Source organism: Aedes albopictus, chromosome 2, assembly GCF_035046485.1.
Source record: "Aedes albopictus strain Foshan chromosome 2, AalbF5, whole genome shotgun sequence".
NCBI classification, from domain to species: domain Eukaryota; kingdom Metazoa; phylum Arthropoda; class Insecta; order Diptera; family Culicidae; genus Aedes; species Aedes albopictus.
In genome coordinates this window covers 211,319,859-211,333,909 of record NC_085137.1, presented here as the reverse complement: position 1 = coordinate 211,333,909, position 14,051 = coordinate 211,319,859, and the positions used below count along the sequence as shown (strand labels likewise).

Genomic DNA, 14,051 nt, shown 5'->3' with positions numbered 1-14,051 from the left:
AAAAATTTTTTTTTAAATTTTCCGCGTGTTCGGGCATAGTTTTTTCGGCTGCGAATGTGCTACAACAATATTGGCTTCGTCTTAAGTTAAGATATGACACAGAAAAAATCCCAAAATGCAAGCACGGTGCAATGTCAACGACAACTACTGTAAGATAAACTTTCCGAATATCTCAATTTTTATCATCATATGTACCAGTTTTCCCCGCGATTACAAAACACAACCAAATATCTCTGGTCAGCTGTTTTTGGCACGTCTAGCCTTCTAGACACCCGATCCTAAAACATATTTCAAAAATTAGATGGGCTCGTAAAAAAATAACGATAAAACCACTGCAAAATACTGGTTTTCCCACCAGACCTGGTTTAGCCTATCTGCGCTAATCTATAATGGTCACACGAGAGACGAATCGGACGCAAGCTAACCTTGAATTGATTTAATCGTGAACTTTATCTCTCCGCCAACCAGTTTTGGGGGTCTTTGCGTTGCGCGGGGTTTAAAAAAAGAGTAAACGGTACGGAGTGGATACCAAAATTAGGTTGGAGACTAACTGGACCATTTTAACGACACCGTACCGGTCAGTACGAACTCTGATACAATGATGTCTTGCTAATCGACGGGTGTGAGTGGCGTATGCTAATTCAGCCATGACATTCTATATTTAGATCACTTAGGCCTTTGGAAACTAGACTTGTTTAGCAATAGTTACCCCGGTATGATTGTTTTTTGTCATACCCGGTAATTCTTTGCGAAAATATCGTAGGATCTACCAGTTCGATGGCAAGCTGTTATACACAAAGCATTTTCAATAAGTGGATTGCAAGTAGACTAGATTATTTGCATAGAAAATTATTCTTGTTGCATTTTACTGGGACTAAATTACAAGTTCAACGCTATCACTTGACTTCTTGGCTAATCGGTAATGAACTTTTCGTAGGCTAAGCCCTTCGTATATATCCCATACACTTGCAACCGCCGGCTTTAACCTACCTCCTTACAACAACACAACGTTAAGCTATTCTAATGACCTGTTTGCTTTCTGGCCTACCGCGGCGCATTGTATCCGTTTAAACGCGAGTATAATCGTGCTATGATATGACACCGGTAGGTTAGTTGTCACATTGAGCGTTCACTCGTTGGTAAAACATTTGAATGAGTACACTCAAACCTCCATTTAGGTAGGATCCATTTAGGTAAAATCTATTTAGGTCCCTCCATTTAGGTAACGTTACCTAAATGGAATTTGATTGTGTTCAGACCAGTTAGAGTACTTAAGATTAGGTATAAGATTGGTTTATGGGAAAGAAGTAGTGAGTGGTGTTAGGGGGTGGGTATGGGGGAAGGGGGATGCAATGTTGCCCCCTGAACACCCCCCCCCCCCTCCCTTCCATGCAGTGTTGAAAAGTGTCAGTATCCAGCGTCATTTCCAGCTGAAATTGAGATAATCAACCAACCTTCCATCATTCAATTGATATCAGCTCCAGCATTGATGACGTCAAACCCGACATCAACCTAGCATTCACCTGTTTTTATTTTGGCCACCAAACCCAACATAGACCCAACAGTTGTTCGATGTTGGTCCAACAATGGCCCAACAAACGATAAAAATTGACCCGACTTTGACCCGACATTCAATAATTTTTCAGTCTGGCGGAATTTTGCAGAGTTTTTCGCATAGTTTGTCGTGTTTCGTGCCCAGCTAGTCATTCGAATGACAATTCTGATCTAAGACCCTCCAAAACCCCCGAAAACGCCCCTGAAGCCCCTTCCCTCCTGAAACCCACCCCCTCCTGAAACTCCTTGAAAGCCATCTGAAACTCCGCATGATCTCCTTTAAATCTCCTAGTAACTCTTCCTTGTTGAACTTCTTTGCAACCTTGTAATCCATTTAGGTAATAAACTGAATCCATTTAGGTAATGAATCCATTTAGGTAAAAATTCTATTTAGGCAGTCCCGACTCATTACCTTAATGGAGGTTTCAGTGTAGTATGATTCATATCGCTCAGTTAAGCGCACAAAACAGCTGAGTTGGGACTTGAAGGGCACGTGTGATTGTCACCGATTTCCAGTGCCTTGAGTAGGAGAGCTTGTGCGATGCAGTTGGCAAAAACATTTTATTTCTTTATCAATTTGGTAGTAGTAATCTGACTTGTCCCAAAAAGAATTAATTTGTAAGTTTTAGCACACTGGTGGCAAATCAAGCGATTTAAACCAAAAAAAAATCTTGGTATCTAAGGATACGGACAAATGTGCCTTGACGGATAACCGGAAGGTGGATTTGGGTAGTCGAAAGGTGGAAGTCGTACTTCGATAAACACATTGAGAACTAATCTAATAATCTTCATTTCTATTTTTTAAAGAAGGTTGCTCAGCATTTTGTTAGAATACTTTCTAAAGAACACCCCAAATCTCAATGAAGTTACCGGTACTCCACATTTTACCGACAAGAATGACCAAATGCCCCTATGTGACCATGCGTAACTGCGCCAGAAAGCCAGCGAGCGGATGAGGTCCGCAGTATCGTATTTGACGATCACCGCCTCATCCACCACACTCGGTTCAATTGAATCGTGACCAACAATAGGTAGCAAATGCATAAGACAGCGACGGCGGCGCTGTCCATCGGATCTTGATCGGTGGGGTGTTGGCATGAATGCGTCTTTTGCGATGCGTACGTTTGTCGCGCCGTTTGCCATTGACAATGATTTCAGCAAATTGAAGCAATTACTTCATACCGCCGTCAGCCGTCAGTTGCCTTGTTCGGTTTTCATTGACAAAGATATCCAACTCGGTGCGCGAAGTTCCTACCGGCGATGGCGGCAGCAACGCGGCACACAGGTCGCGTCGTAGCGTTAGATCATAGCTTATACTTTTATCTTTAAGTAGGTTCAGCCATGTCCTAAAGAAACACTTTTGTTTTTGCTTAGTGGGACATTACATTGCGCCTTCGCCATATGAAGAGAAACGTTTAACGACACGTGAAAAGTTTGAGGTCTTGGTCGCTTTATGTTATGTTAACACTCTGTTTGAAACTCACGCATAAAATCTGGTTATGTCTATACGAATTTAGGTGTTTCCCACAGGCGTAGCTAGAGGAGGAACCAAGAGCCAGCAGCTCCCTTGATTAGACATTTTTTGTACGAAAGTTAGTGATACATTTACAATGATAAAAATGTGATATTAAGAAGACCTTGGAAATATTTCAAGCTTAATTTCCATTAAAAATAAATACTTTTATATCTCTACTCAACTAGGGAGCAGAAAATGAGTACACTAAGGTCTTTTTTACACGTTTTTCAACACGGTTTCGCAAATTAACACGGTTTTTTACACTGATTCGCGAAATAACAGGGATTTTTCAACTTTCTCGCGCTAAGTGTCCAAAAGCGATCTCTTACTAAAAGGATGAAAGGAGATTTATGAGAATGGGTTAACAAGGGGGTTGAAGAGTGGTATAAGGTGAAGGTAGATGATGATGTAAGAGGGCTGTAGGAAAGGGATGTGTGGAGGTGTGGGGGGTTAATACATGGGGGACTAGGAGGGGTTAAATGCGGGTTTTCCTAAAGGTGATTCCTGGAGTATGGTTCTGTTAAGAACAAATTAAAAGATGTTCTAGGTTATCCCAAAACTTAGGTTATCCAAGGACTTTCGCGGGAAAGCGCCTTAACCTTCCAGGACGCGCGCCATCAAGCAACCGAAACTGCACCGCACTCGCGCTGTGTATGAAAAGCGAGGTTTTTTGGTAGTTTGTACTATATGTTTGTACTTTTTACAACAGCGCGCGCACTGAAGGGTTAAGATCTACAAGCGTAATCGATGGATTTTAGTTACATTACTGATACGGTGCAACATCCTACAGGTCCTTAGAGCATAGTTCTGTAGAGAAATACTTTTCAAAGATATTCTAGGACCTCTAAGAACTTCCGCGAGTACAGGCCTGAAAATGTACGAGCGTAATCAATTAATTGTTGTTATATTACTGATGCGGTGTAACATCCTACAGATCCATGGAGCATCAGTAGGTCGGCTCTAGAGGCACGTTCTCCTCCATTTGGGAAATTTGTGCCATCCATGGAGCATGCTTCTGTAGAAAAGTATCTCGCAAATATGTTCTAGGTCATCCAAGAGTTTCCGCGAATAAAGAATGTAAGATCTTCAAGCGTAATACATGGATTTTTGATACATTACTGATACGGTGTAACTGCAGATTCATGGAGCATAGTTCTGAAAAGAATTTTGTTCCAGGATATTCTAGGGCATCTAGGAACTTCCGCGAGTAAAGGCCTTTAGGACGCTATACTGTATCAGTAATGTGGCAATGAACCATTGATAACGCTTGTAGATCTTCAGGTTTTTATTCGTGGAAGTTCTTGGAGGACATCTATGGGAACTACTTCTGTACAGAAAAATAGTTCATGGACCTGTAGGATGTTACACCGTATCAGAAATGTAACAACAAACCATTGATTACGCTTATAGTTCTCAAGGCCTTTATTCGTGGGAGTTCTTGGAGGACCTAGATCATCTTTGGAAAGTAGTTCTCTACAGAATCATGCTCCATGGATCTGTAGGATGTTGCATCGTATCAGTCATGTAAGAATAATCCATTGAATACGCTTGTAGATCTTAAACCCTTCACTCCTGTGAGTTCTTGGAGGATCTAGATCATCTTTGGAAAGTAGTTCTTGAACCATGCACCATGGACCTGTAGAATGCTACTCCGTATCAGTCATATAAGAACAACCCATTGATTACGCTTGTAGATCTTAAGGCCTTAATTCGCACAAGTTCATGAAAGACCAAACATATCTTTGGAAATGAATTCTCTACAGCACAATGCTTAATGGACCTGTAGGGTGTTACACTGCATCAGTAATGTGACAACAAACCATTGATAACGCTTGTAGACCTTCAGGTCTTTACTCGTGGAAGTTCTTGGAAGACCTAGAACATCTATGGGAATAAGTTCCTTACAGAAAAATGGTTCATGGACCTGTAGGATGTTACAACGTATCAGTAATATAACAACAAACCATTGATTACGCTTATAGATCTTAAGGCCTTTACTCATGGGAGTTCTTGGAGGACCTAGGTCATCTTTGGAAAGTAGTTCTCTATCATGGATCTGTAGCATGTTGCAACGCATCAGTCGTGTTAGAATAATCTATTGAGTACGCTTGTAGATCTCAAGGCCTTAACTCGCGGAAGTTGCACAGTACGTATAAGTAATATAACAACAATCAATCGATTACGCTCGTAGATATAAAAGTCTTCACTCACAAAAGTTCTTGGGTGTCCTGGAACATCTTTCTCTACACCACCTTGCTCCACGGACCTGTGGAGTGTTGACAGTCTCCTTGATCCTTTGCTTCGTCCGTCTAAACAGTCCTTAACACACCAAAACATCCTCTGCGATCTTCCTTGGAAACAGTATGCACTCTGCTCCCCATAACTCATCCCTTGTCCCCTTCCCCACTAACCCCTAGATTGAACCCTTACAACTACCCTACTCGGATATCAGAACGTGAGGACATTTCAAATATTTTCGAATCTCCCTCAGTTTTTTTTTTGCACTGGTTCCCGAATTAGTCCGGTATTTTTTCACACGGTTTCTCAAATTAATACGGTTTTTTACACGGTTTCGCGAATTAACGCCTTTTTTTGCACTGTTTCGCGAATTAACACGGTTTTTTACATGGTACGTATCTTTCGTGTTAAAAAAGACCTTAGTGTACAAACAAAAGGCTCGGGCAAGCGGGACCCGTTTACGACATAATTTGAATGGTTCGTTTTCTTCGGTGTCGATATGTGCAATATTTTAGTCAAAATGAGTAGTGTTTTGATTCAAATAAAGGTTGCATAAATCACATTACATACCAAAATGAATACAAATAACTTTTCCTCGTGACCCAACAAAAACTCCTTACCGCGACAGACGTGGAAAAGCTGCTTTCCAGTAAGCAACGCACGTCACACTAACATTCTTTCCCCTCCTCAATGATCATTCGCCGCTAGGAGCAACACAAAACTTATTCCCGAAATGTATCCTGCTTAGGCAACTAGCTGAGTGGAAATAGGTTCAGATGAACACTCGTTCTTGGCGCTGATCCGGTTCTGTGCTCAGTCCCCATAAGGGTCTGTGCTAACCCTTTGGTGGCCTCCCACCGCGAAACGCTCCCATGAGATGCTGCGGGAGATTGTGGAAACTTTCACGAAATATTACCATGGTCTCCCGTTTCCTATGCCGAAATCGGACAAAGCGAGGATGCCACAAAGACACTCAAGGTGAACAAGGCACAGGGTCTGGATGGTATTCCGACAGTAGCCATTAAAGCGGCCATCGTGGCTCGCCATGGCATGTTCAGAATTTCCGGAGAAGTGAAAAATACAAAGGTTCTACTGCCCAAACAAGCGAACCCACCTGGCGACACACCAGCGTAAAGATAATCTGGATTAAGGTGGCCCACACTTATATGAAAAACAAAAATTTCGAAAAATGCCAAGTCTTACCTCCTCAATCAGTTGTATTGGACTCCCAGAAGCTACGTTCAAAATTTGAGCAAAATCGGTTGAGCCTAAGGGGGCGCTCAAAACGCTTGAAGTTTGTATGGGAAAACTTGGCCAAATGTATGCAGAAATTTTAAGTTTTCGAATTTTGCCGCTAGGTGGCGCTGTAAGCGTTCAATAATCAAACCCTTTGGTATTATTGTAGGTAACTATATGCCAAACAACTTTGTCGAAGACCGCAAAGTGATCCAACGTCTGTGAAAAAAATTATACCCTATGAAAAGTGAGGATAAACTTTATTATTATTTTTCCAACACATGTAAAGGAATAATATCAATAATGAAATCTCAATACTTTGCCTCACTTTGCCTAGGGTATAACTTTTTTCACAGCCGTCGGATCACTTCGCGGTCTTCGACAAAGTTCTCTGGCATATAGTCACCTACAATAATACCAAAGGGTTTGATTATTGAACACTTACAGCGCCACCTAGCGACAAAATTCCAAAACTTAAAATTTCTGCATACATTTGGCCAAGTTTTCCCATACAAACTTCAAGCGTTTTGAGCGCCCCCTTAGACTCAACCGATTTTGCTCAAATTTTGAACGTAGATTCTGGGAGTCCAAAACAACTGATTCAGGAAGTAAGACTTGGTATTTTTCGAAATTTTTGTTTTTCATATAAGTGTGGGCCACCCTAATCTGGATCTTGCCGGGAAGTTGTTGGAGCGGATCATTCTGTCGAGCTTGACGGTCTTTCCCGAAAGGACAGATAGCTCTGGGTTCTCGGATAACCAGTTCGGCTTTCGGAAGGGTCGATCGACAATGGACGCTATTTGGTCATGACTGCAGTGACCAGAATAGTCGACATAGCGATTCGAAACAAGCAAACGTACGCGGTTGTTGGTCAACAACTGGGCCACCATCGATAGCGCCATAGAACACCTAGGAGTCCCGGATAAGGGTTGATGCTTGCTACAAGAGAGTTGCTTCCTCACTTCCCCAGGGTTAAATCCTGAGCTCGGTATTATGGAACGCGGCGTATTAAGTAACGGTGAGTTTACGGGAGACAGCTGGAACTCTCACACCACAAAACGAAAGTGGTGGTAGTAAGCCCGAGCAAGGGGCAGCAGTCACCATCCGTGGGCGGATGCACGATCACTAAAGTAGCTGAATGTCATAATCGTTGATAAGCTGAACTTCAGTAGAAACGTGGAATACTCCTGCGGAAGGGTAAGTATGGCGTTGTCTAATGCCGTTTCACTTTTTTAACCTGGGTTTGAACTGGATTGGCGAAAAATGTGTAAACAAACTACGTCAAACAAACTTGAGTACAAGCGAAACCGAAGTCGGGTTGGGGTTGAAAATGTGATCTCATCAAATTCCAACACAGGTTGGAACTGGATCAGAAAGAAGAACGGCGTATGATGATGAATAGCTTGGCAATAGATTCGAGCTAGAGTGAGCTACTTGCGGCAGTTGCGGTGTCGAGAATGCAAGAAATACGCGGTAGATATGGTGGGATAGTTTCAAGGCGATTCAAAGCTTCTCAGGGGCTTTCACTAGGGTTTCGAAAGGGTTTATGGATTCAGATAGGAGGATTTGAAGAGCCTTCTAAAAAGTTTCAGGAGATTTTCAGAGGAGTTGCAAGGCGTTTCAAGGGTTTAAAGGATTTTTGACGTTTCAAGGAATCTTTTTAAGGAGAAGGTTGGTGTTTTGGCCAAAGTCTACGCACTCGGACCCAACACAAATGAGATCCTCAAAATGTGGTTTACGTGGTTTACAAACGGTCTCTTATCTGATCGAGCTGGAATATTGCACAGTTGTAAGAACATAAATTTTGCAAGCCTAGAGTTTCCGACCTGCAGATTACTAATTTAACACCCTACCACTGTGTCAATCACTAACTGTTGCAGGATGGGAAATTTGGGAAAATATAAATAATTTGGAGGCTGGTATGAAAACGATCTTGACTACCAGAGTTGGGTGATAAAATTGTGCACATAAAATTACCACTTTTCCTGAGAAACTTAAAAAAAATCAGCTTCGTGACATACCATAAAACGAGGTAAGGTACACCGGGGCAAGTTGAAACGGGTGGGGCAAGATGAAACACGAAGTTTTGAAATAGATTTCAAAACAATTTGGAAATTCTTTCTTCGCTAAAAGATTGTTTGAATCAAAAACCATGTGTTATGGCAATTAAACTGTTTATTTTCATTGGAAAACATAATGTTATCCCGCTGTTTCATCTTGCCCCACCCGTTTCAACTTGCCCCGGTGTACCTTATCATTGATCAGCGGGGTAACATTGATCGGCTTGACCGACCTTACGAAATGTTCAAACAAGCATTTTATTTTGAATCAGTTTCTGCTATCGAATGGTATATCGTAATGTGCTATTATTTAGCTATTAAATGACATGTAATTCTAGAAAATTGAATTTCATAAACATCGAAATGAATCGATTTTTCCATAACGATGTTTCGTAATGCAATGAGATACATGGTCAAACATTCATGCATGGCATGAATACTAGGTACAATATGAGGTTCAAAATCACTGTATTACTTCAATATGATATCCTAAAGTTGGATTGATTGAACAAATCTTTTATGAAAATGCTCTTTTTCAGTAAAATATACGATTTATTAAAAATAAGCTATCAAATCCGTCAGCCATAGCCTACCTTTAGGCGTTATTCGCGGTTTGGAGGATTTTAATCTTAAAATAACTCAAAAAGTACATTACTTGTAAGAATTTGGACAACATATTCGAAATCAGCGACCCCGAATTCAGTGAGTAAGGGTATTTTCAACACAAACAAACATTGATCACTGACGTGATCAATGTAACCCCAAATCAACAAAATCAAAAATTAGATTAAAAAGTCTATTTGAACATGTTTAAAAGTTTTACAATACTTTTTCGAGTAGCTTAACACATTATCAGAGGGCCAGTACTTGTTTTAAAAATATAAAACATGTAACATTTGCTTTAACAAGAGAATTATTCAAGAAAGATCGAAAATTCTGATCAATGTTACCCCGGATTACGGTACCTGTTCGTATGAGTCACGACAGCACAGGTTTACTTTTAGCAAGTATGTATTTTTTAGAAGTAAGTCTCAGTGACTCCTGCGCAACGAAAACCTATGCTATCGTGACTCTTCTGCGATATGTGTGTTTCGCTCGGCTAATTTAAGTTACGTCCCAATCAAAGAGTCGAGTATTGCTTCAGTTGTATTTCAAAGTTTTTCTGTAAAATATGAAGCAAGAATTAGTAACTGTACCAAAGATATTGTACATACACAAAAAGGTAATGATATTATGTAATAAACATAGACCATTAATGGACTATGTTTATGGAAATCGTGCATGTACATTTTTGTTTTACTTGTTTCAGTTATGTTATAAACTGAATAGATATTGTTTATGTAAAACACGGCAGACTACCATGGGCTGGTCATATCACACGGCTTCCGAATGAACAACAAGTGAGCATAATATTCATAGAACCAAAAAGAGAACACAAGGTCAGATAACGGCCACGCATGATATTCCTTTGCTCACATTTTTGTAGGATTTAAGGACTGGTCAAGGGGTTACTTAGTAGATACTTGTCGTCTCAAGCGACCCATAACCGGAACTTGTAGGGATAAATTCCCAATTCTACACAAATTGAAGTGAAAGAAAGTAACCAGTAAGTTAACCCTCCTTTGGCATTAGTCCATAGTAATCCATACACTACGCCAGCGAGCTGTTCCCAATGTGATGCAAAAGGAAGGTTAATAAGTATTCTATACCTACATGATTCTCTCAAATTTTAAGGCTGCGGCTAAAAACTAGGTATAAGCAAAGTTATACATTAAAATACGAAATTTTCTGAACTATTGCAAATCGATACAAAATCTTCAAATATGATTTATTTCAGTTTTCACCGATTAACAACATTTGATCGTCTGGAGTAATTGCAGCAATGTAGTAACTTCGCCTAACACAAAAGAAAATGCTGCTCCATGATTTTCCAGCGCAGTTGTAGAGCAAAGTTGCAGCCAAACAAGTATTTAAGTCGGGAGTTGAATTTTATCTGACGTGACGAGTAAATTATCGTACCATGAAAAACATATCTTTTAAAAACACTTAATTTTCACTTCGATCGTCACTGCAATGAGATCTTCCCCCGTATGACTTCATATTTACAAACATGAACTCAGATAAAATATCGAATTCTAGATTACAAAACAGTCACAACAAGTGCAACAGAAGTTGTAATATAATGTCAATCTGAAGTTATATAAATGTACATATGAAGTTGTGGTTGTATAAGATGCAAAACCAAATTGGTTGAAATTGCGGGCGCCTTAAACGACTCAAACTAATATTGAATCTATTGAATCTAATACAATTTGAAATTAACATTCTCATACGATCTATGGTTTGCTGGGAAAATATTGGTAAGCATGGTAGATTACACTGCAGTAATATACAGTATTAGAAAGTAAAAAGTAAACATTTTCTCGGTGTTTGGAGTCTATGAATCAATAAATCAGGGAATTTGAAACGGAACTAAAAATGACCTGTATGTTAATATCCACTAAAATTTAGTTCAAGCAATTTATATGGTTCCATTTAGAAAATAAAAAAGTGAATATCTATACTCATAACGCAAAAAGCAAACTCAATAACAAAACAGCAATGAAATTGCTTGAACGAAATAGAAATCAATAACACAGGTAATTTTTAGTTCTGTGGAAAAATTTTGGCTAATAACCACCAAAGATATAGACCTCCAAAAAATGTTTTTTATTTTGTATAGAACTTATTCCATATTCTACTTAGAGTAGGGCTGCCCAATGTACGGCCTGCAGCAAGCTTGGTGTAAGTCCATTTAAGGCTGAAGAAGTTGTCATTGATATAATGGTCATCTGAGATCGCCAAAATTTGATGTAAGTGGTTTACATACATCTCCTAAGACTTTGAAAGAAATATTTCAATTGAATATTGTTATGGAAGTATTTAAAAGAACATACTGCAAGCGTAAAACACAGCTTTCAGGAAACTCAAAACCTTACAGGAAGCTTTAGAACTTCAAAGAGAATCTGAGATTAAAACACTAAAAAGCTTAGAACCTACTTAATCTATCATATTGGACTGAGAACTCCTTTTGAAAAAAACATGTTTCTGGCCCGTCAGCTGTTTATTAATTCTAATCTTTGACTCGCAATCAGAAAAGGTTTTATTCAGTGTTTTACCTTCGCCCGCTCTGAAAAAAAAACTGCAAATATGAGAACAATCAACGGAACTACGAGAGAAGCTGCAAGCCCACGTGCAACGATTTAACCCACGTGATATAAACACATTGACTTCCGCCCGATATCAACTAAGAAACATATTAACCAGGGGTTCGCAAGTATTGCTAAAGCAGATTCCAAATTCATCGATAGCAGCAACAAATAAACCAACCGGCATATTGGCCCCCGGTTTAGAGTTATCCGCCTCACGTTTTGCATACCTACAGTTTCATGATATGGATCGAACTTACCTCTCAGCGTGTTGTAATTCCCGAACTAATCCAATATTTATCGCTCTATCAGCCCGGCAAAATGGTTCGCTTCGGGGCGATACGTGTGCTCTGTGTATAAATAGGCTAGGTAAAGTGCGTACAATTTTTTCTTCGTTCTGCTAAACTGCTTTTATTTTTCTCCCGGTCGCAAGTGGGGTGTGTACGTATGTTACTGGAATATTTGTTTTATTTTCGATTTTTTTCTTCTCTCCCTGGGCGATGTATATGGTAAGAGTGTATCCGTCGTGATTATCTCATCCAGCTCTGTGGTCGATGGTTTAAGCTCCACTGAGGCCAGCAGCACTTATACTGCACTCGTTGGACTGCGAAAAATCCATGCAAAAATATGCTTCTTTTGTTGTTGATTTTTCTTCAAGCCCCACGTCTTCTCTCTTCAGCTCACCGTTGCGTGAAAATCAAGCAAACATTCACACTACTTCATTCCACTGACATTCTTTCAGAAATGAGCAAAACAGGTAAGGGGCCCAGATTTCTACTCTCGGTGCACCGGTAAATGCTTTTCCGCTTACTATTGCCGTGCCTTTCCTCTGGTGCGATATTTTCCAGCCAACCAACAACGTTCACACTCGGCTTTGCACCCACTTCGGCGGCTTTCCGTCACACACGTACCCGCGGTGAGCTTTTTTCTTCTAACTACCACCCCACACTGACTCGCTAGCATCCAAAGAGAACGCTCGACGGAAATTCAGCCTTCGACGGAGAGATATGTACCAATTTCCCGCAGCCGCCAAGCAACAAAGTGTGTTAGCGTAATTTCGATCACAATTAACTTTTATGATACTCCTTCACACACAATCACGTTTTCTCGTTTCACTTAGCACACGAAACGAGCACTGACTGCTGTTGCTGTTGCAGCGAATTTAAAAAAAAACCGGCCACTTTTAGAACAACCAATACAACACGTAAACCAACCGCGCAACTTTCAGCTGAGAACGAGCCCACAATTCAATTTCAACAATTCGGTAGTCACGCTTTCTTCAAAACTTCCAACAGCTGCCACGAGAAGTTTTCCGCGGAATGAAAATCGCACCGAATTAGGTAGTTAAACTCTTTGTCTAGCACTTCCAATGACGAGTTCGGTCGGAGTTCCCCTTCAATCAACTGTCGTCGCGTTAATCGGGCGATAGCTTACACTGAAATGAAAACGAAAACAAAATATGGGTGAATTAATAATAAATAAGCGAATACTACGCGACAAGAAATTGAACAATGCGAATTAGAATGCAAAATTATAAAATAGAATACGCGTAATTGCATCCGTTACAATGAACCATATTTGCATCAAATGGAGAAGGTCGCTGGCCTGACATCCATTCAGGTTCTTGCCTTCTTGCGTAGCAGTAGAACTACACAAACGTCATCTACGACAACAAACAACAACGGCGACGGCGACGACTTGCAGTTCTTTATAGTGATGCAACAGATGGCAAAAAATATGTATAGAAACGCCACTCCGACTATACAGATTGTTTACGTTATTTCGCGTGCACTTGAAGTTCGAAGTAGATCAAGCGTACCGAGATTAGTCAGTCGCTTGGCGGTAAGATAGATAGATTGAGTAACTCGTTGGCGGCTAGCTGCTAGACAGTTCCAGCGGATGAGGTGCGCGAACACAACCAACGCAAGAAAACGAAAACTCCGTAAACGTTTTGAACCACGTGGTTATTGCCGTAGATCAGTTGCTCGTTTCGTCTAATTAATAGTGTACGGAGTAATCTGACTACGATGACACCATTGCCTTAATAGGGCAGTTACAGCTGAAGGGTACGGCAGCACTATGGGATCTCACGTAGACAAAATATGAAAAGTATCTGGATCTTAATATTACAGAAAGCTACGTTCAGCCATCAGAAGGCCGGCTCCAGAGGCACGTTATCCTCCATTTGGGACATTTGTGCCACGTTCAGCCATACCTTGTATTTTGAATTATAAAGTTTATCAACCTAAGGTCATACAT

The 14,051-nt window shown here is 40.4% G+C and overlaps 1 long non-coding RNA gene across 2 annotated transcripts in view; it reads right to left on the bottom strand.

Moving 5' to 3' along the window:
* LOC115264953 (uncharacterized) overlaps positions 1–14,051 on the bottom strand; it is a 480,170-nt gene that overhangs the window by 439,489 nt on the left and 26,630 nt on the right. For both annotated transcript variants that reach the window (XR_009997626.1, XR_009997625.1), the window contains exon 2: positions 12,053–13,227. This is a non-coding gene — a long non-coding RNA (uncharacterized LOC115264953). The remainder of the gene's footprint in view (positions 1–12,052; positions 13,228–14,051) is intronic.